We start from the raw sequence: 5875 nt of genomic DNA on the forward strand, positions 1-5875 counted from the left end.
TATTTTAAAAAAAGAATCTGAGAGTTTCTTTTATTAAAACACACACACATGCAACACAAGCACCGTATCCCACGCGGAACCAGGGCTGCCGCTGGCCGGAAGTTACCGTCACGGGCCCGCAGTGCGGCGGGTGAATGGCCCTCTCTCTGGGAGTCAGCTACACCCAGTGCCGCATTTCATCCACTGGCCGCAGTGATGGCTGCTGTGCCGAGTGGCCGACGGAAGCCTGGGCCACCCCGGCTCCTGCAGCCGCGCTGGGAGTCCCGGGAGGCGCGTTTCCTGGGTGGAGGCATTTAGAAAACAGCTCTGTCGTCCCAAACACGGAAGGGAGGCTGGGCCCCAGCTACGCACACGCAGGTCTCCATCCGGCCGGTTCCTTGCTGTGGCCTCCGACACGCGGGACCACCTGGAGGGCCTTCGGCCCCTCCTCTGTGCCCTCATCTTGGGGCCCTGGGCTGCTCCCCTCCCGGCCTCTCGCACTCTTCCTCTACCTGGGAGGCACCTTCAGGTCAGCCCAGGCGTGTGCTCACGGCGCCGTCTGGCACCTGGCATTTTCGGGGTTTCCTTCTGTGAGAACGCCTCCCTGCTCTCCCACAGGCTCCCTGGCTGCTCTCAGTTGCCTCTGCTACTCTGCCCTGAGGACACCCAGCCCCCTCTCCCTGCGCCACGATGTGGGCCTCCCGTCTCCACGGGTGGAAGGAGGGGCCCGTGGGGTGCCAGGCTCCATGGAAGGTTTTCACGCCTTTGGGCCAATCATGACACACCTGGAGGTGACGCGGCGCTGGCCGCAGGTCTGTGCAGACGAGAAAGTGGCCCCCAAGATGCTAGCAGTCTCCAGCATCACGCACTGCTCCCCGCCCGCTAGGAGCCAGGCGCCTTTCACTGTGGGTGACACCCACGGTGGGGCCCCGTCTGAGATGGAGGAGATGGCGGAGAGTCGAGCGGGCCCATGAGTCACCCCGCAAAGAGTGACACCCAGGAGTGCAGCCTGCCCCCCTCCTCCTGGCTGAGGCTCTAGGGAGGAACAGAAAGGACACTCCCACCCAGGTCTGGCTCAATCTGAAAATAAATAACAGGCTTCTTCAGGGGAGGAAAGCGAGAGCTTCCCCACCACCTGAGACCGGCAGCCCTGACTGCTCCGCGCCCACCGACGGCCGGGCCGCAGCCTCTCAGCAAAGCGCCGTCCAGGGAAAGCGCTTTGTGGTCTCTGTTCGGAGAACGCAGGCGCCGGGCCCGGCCTGAGGGCTGGTGAGAGCTCTGCGCCTTAATGGCCCCGCATTGATTGGCCATCGACCTCTTGGCTTCGAATAACTGACGTGGTTTCCAATGGGCCCAGATAATGAAGACGTCTCAAATGGCAACTAATAAGGTGCAGGTGCCGCGTGGGGCACCACGCTGGGGGCAGGGAAGGGAGGCTCACCCTGCGGTCCTCTGCTCTTGCTAATGGGTCTCAGAACCATCACTCACCTCCCGACGGGTCTTCCCGAAGCCCCAGCGGCCCTGGGAGCTACCCCCCTTATTGGAAACCACTCTCCGCTCAGCATGAGGAGTGTGGGCTGTGGCTCCGATTCGCCCCAGCGCCCCTCCCCCATCGCTCACGGGGCCCAGCTCGGGGAACCCTCAGGGCTCTTGTGAGAGGTCCTTCTGCTCCAGTCCCGCCCTCCCCGAACCCGTCCCTCCCCAGGGAATGGGGGGGTGGGGGGGAGACCGTCCTTGGGCCTTGATGGCTCTGCTCCCACACCACTGTGTCCAGAATGAACGAAGTCCAGAGTTCTGCAGGAGGTTGGTTCCGATTCTTCGCGCCGCTGCATTCGATAACCCTGTGCCTTGACTTTGAGGCTATAGAAGTCTCCCTCAGTCCCCCCACCCCCACCCCCCCCAGCATGTCGGGTTAAAACAGGTTTTCTGATGGCCTAGAAAAGTTCATTCACGGCCCCAGCTCATTGCTGGTCATGTCCTCTAAATGTTTAGGATTGATAGCAGGTTCTTTTGGAAAAGAACCTGGTTTCTGCCCCGGATGAGCTTACCGTTTGGGGCATTTTAATTCTTCTTACGGAGCCACGGGACATTGAATCTTCTCCGAGTTACTGCGCGGGGCAGCCAGCTTCTCGGCGAGGGGCTAAGTTTGGTGTGACCCGCGTGGATGTGAGCGCCCTGTTTCAAATCAGCCAGAAATGGAGTATCTTCTCAACACATCCCGATGATCCAGTCCGTTAAAGGGATCAAGATCTCAGACAACCCAGGCGGCTGTGGGTGATGGCTGTGAGAGGCACACTGTCTCTAACGAGTCACCACATCCACTGTGAGCGGGATGCTGGTTTTGTTATAATTTGCTTCTAAATGTCAGGTTAAGTTCTATTGCTTTTGCTTTTTCTCCCCGCGTATTTTCCTTTTGCTTCCCATAATCTTAGTATATGTGCTGCGGAAGTGAGCACGCGTCCCGTAATCTTTAATTACATTTCCTTTCATCTCCTTAACAATAAATTTAGATGATAAAAGGAGGTATGCTTCATGAACATCCCATTCAGGAGCCTGTAATTTATTATTTTTTTTATTTGAAACATTCCAAAACATCTTTTCAATTACAGTTGACATGATATCTTGCAGCTTTATCCACTTTTTAAAAATAGGCTTTTATTGGTTTCAGAGAGAGGAAGGGAGAGAGGGATAGAAATGTCAATGATGAGAGAGAATCATTGAGCGGCTGCCTCCTGCACGCCCCCTCCTGGGATCAAGCCTGCAACCCGGGCATGTGCCCTGACCCGGAATGGAACCGTGACCTCCTGGTTCATGTTCATGGGTTGACTCTCAACCACTGAGCCACGCCTGCTGGGCTTTATCAACTTTTCTGAATGCATTTCTTTTACGTTTTCTTTGTGCTCAGGTTTCTCTTCTGATCTTCAACAATGTCTGTCAGAATCCTTCAAATATCTTCATGCTCACGCGCAAGGCTGGATAGCTTTATAATGGCCAGACCACTCGTCACCTTACAAATCTTTAAAGAGAGGGTTGGCATCTATATATATATAAGCCTAGGTGACCAAACGACTGGTCAACCAGTTGCTATGACGTGCACTGACCACCAGGGAACAGACGCTCAATGCAGGAGCTGCCCCCTGGTGGTCAGTGCGCTCCCAGAGCAGGAGTGCCGCTCAGCTGACCAATGGGTGCCAGACGTAGGGCTCACGGCTGCTGCTGCTGCTGCCACAGCCCGGAGATCACAGCGGAGCGGCAGTGGGCCTACCGAGCGGCAGTGGCAGGCGCAGCGGGGCCGGGATGAGCAGGAGCGGCAGGCGGCATTGGACTGCTGGTTTCAGCCCGATCCCCGAGGCTATGCTGAGGGACCCCACTGGTGCACGATTCCATGCACCAGGCCTCTAGTGTGCATATAAAATAACATATCTGCAACGCAAGCCTGGAAAGAAAACAGTCAAGGTCACAGACGAGCCTCATCGTCAAGGACTTCAGCTTGGCAGAGGCAGCGCTTCCTTCCACGGGATGAAGGGAATGAGACGCTCACAGCACGTGACGGGCTGCGGTTGCATGTTTTCAAAGAGCATGCGAGGCCTTGGTTCTCCGGAAAGAGCGATGTTTTCACACAACTGACGATGAATGACACTCAAGGACACGCTACAATAGTCCACAACTCGTTTCACTTTGTTGAATTAAAGTCACAGATAATAGTCAGTTGGCAAAAAAAAACTTAAAAATTTCTCATGGAGTTTTCTGCTAAGAGGAGCCCTCACCATCAGGCTGCAGGTCTGTGCGCCCACAGCAGTGCAAGTTCAATTCCACGTTCAAGCTTCCCGGGAGGAGGAAGCAGGGGGAGGGGCTGGAGGAGGGCAGCGGCGGGAGGGATTGAATGTCATGACCCAGAGCCTGGGCTGGAGGCAGTGAAGCCACGGTGGGAACTGTGGGCAGAGAGACCCATGCAGAGCTTCCCACAGAAACAGCCCAGGAGAGAGGCCAAGGGCCGATGGGCTAAACACAGCTCAGAAGGGAAGCTGGCTGGACGTGGACAGGTGGTCCGGCCCCGGGTAAAAGCCACCGGTGCAGCGTCTTCTCTCCAATAGCCGTCCTTCTAACAGTGCCCTGGTGTTACTAGCATTTTATATATTTATTTATGTAAATATATTTTTATTGACGTCAGAGAGGACGGGAGAGGGAGAGAGAGATAGAATCATCAATGATGAGAGAGAACCAGTGATTGGCTGCCTCTTGCACACCCCACACTGGGGATCGAGCCCAAAACCCAGGCATATGCCCTGACCTGGAATGGAACTGTGGCCTCCTGGTTCATGGGCAGAGTTAACAGTGCATGTTACTTTCTTTCTCCTTTTTAAAATATATTTTTATTGATTTCAGAGAGGAAGGGAGAGGGAGAGAGAGATAGAAATGTCAATGATGAGAGAGAATCATGGATCAGCTGCCTCCTGCATGTCCCCTACTGGGGATTGAGCCTGCAACCCAGGCATGTGCCCTTGACCGGAAATGAACCCGGGATCCTTCAGTTCGCAGGCTGATGCTCTATCCACTGAGCAACACTGGCTAGGGCCACAGATCATGTTTCACTGGTGAACAGTGTGTAATGTCCCTCTGCAGCAGGACAGTGTCATTGTGGCTTAGCCAGTTTTACTAACACAATGCCTCACGTGTTATCCTCAGACTATTCCATTCGGGGGACGTGCGATTATGTTGGCCTGCTGGCTTGTAGGCGTGAGTGTGAAGGAGGGGGGTGACAACGTCTCCTCCATGTCCCCCAGTTCGGGGTCCCCCTGTCCCCCTCCACACGATGCCTCACACTTCCTGGTGAGGGTCAGCTGGTGAGAGCCCTTCCCTGGACCGTTCAGGCTGGTGATCCATGAGGAGCTGTCGTTTTCCTCGGAATCAGGGGTTATAAGCATGGAGGCCTGGGGCTGGCGCCGGCTGCTTTGCCCGCCACGTGGAGAAAGCTGGACCGTAACAACAAAATACAGCCGTGAACAAGGGCCCGAGAGGAGAGCACAGGCCAGAAAATGCAACGCGGAGGTCGTTACCGGGCCCTGCACGCAGCTGAGCCTGTGATGGCTCTGTCCGGGCGTGTCGGGGGCAGGAGTCAATAAAGTCTCTTCATTGCAGCCTGCTGGCTGGTCTTGGGGTTCTGCCACACGTGACCAACATGCGTGGCTTAGCATGGCTGTAATCTGAAATGCAAGGTGCATGTGGTGCTTGGTTCTGGCTCCTCCCCCTGCAGGGGCAGCACTTGGACACAGTCGGAGCTCAGATGTCTGTGGACAACACGGCATGGCTTTTCCAGTCCTTTGATGCTGTGATATTTCAACTCCAAACTCTGTGGTTCACGGGGTAGAGCTGGGAAGCGCGGTGTGAAGAGCTGGGTTTGGGGTTCGGCCTTTCGCCCTTTCCCAGCCTCTTCGGCTTTGCTTCTAATGAGGAGCCTCCTTGAACTCGGCAGGATGTTCGGGTTCTTGGTGCGACGTCAGCTCGGGCCCTCGGACGTTCCATTTTTAACAGGCAGGCCTGGCTGATTTTTTTTTTTTTTTTGGTAAATGAAAAGAAAAATCAATACGGCTTTGATATGGAGACTTTGCTATTTTTTCTCTCTTTTTTGGATACTTTTTGTTGTTGTTAGGAGCGAAAGTCACTTTGTACCAAAGAAAAATAGTGTCCGCAGATGAAATATCTTTTCCCTGATGCGTTTTGATCAGCCCAGTGCGTGCTGTGCTCTCAGGGGCTCGGGGTCTGGCTGGGACTGGGCAGGCTGTGGAAACCGCATGGGGCCCCTCTTGGCACTTTGGGGGGCTCTGTGATTATTTTAAGGTTTCTGTTGGAAGTCAAAGTTTTCGTGGTTTATTAGGTTTAGAAGCAGAGCTCACCA

The sequence above is a fragment of the Myotis yumanensis genome, unplaced genomic scaffold, assembly GCF_028538775.1.
Source record: "Myotis yumanensis isolate MYYU_CA2020_CCGP unplaced genomic scaffold, mMyoYum1.0.hap1 SCAF_15, whole genome shotgun sequence".
Lineage (NCBI taxonomy): Eukaryota > Metazoa > Chordata > Mammalia > Chiroptera > Vespertilionidae > Myotis > Myotis yumanensis.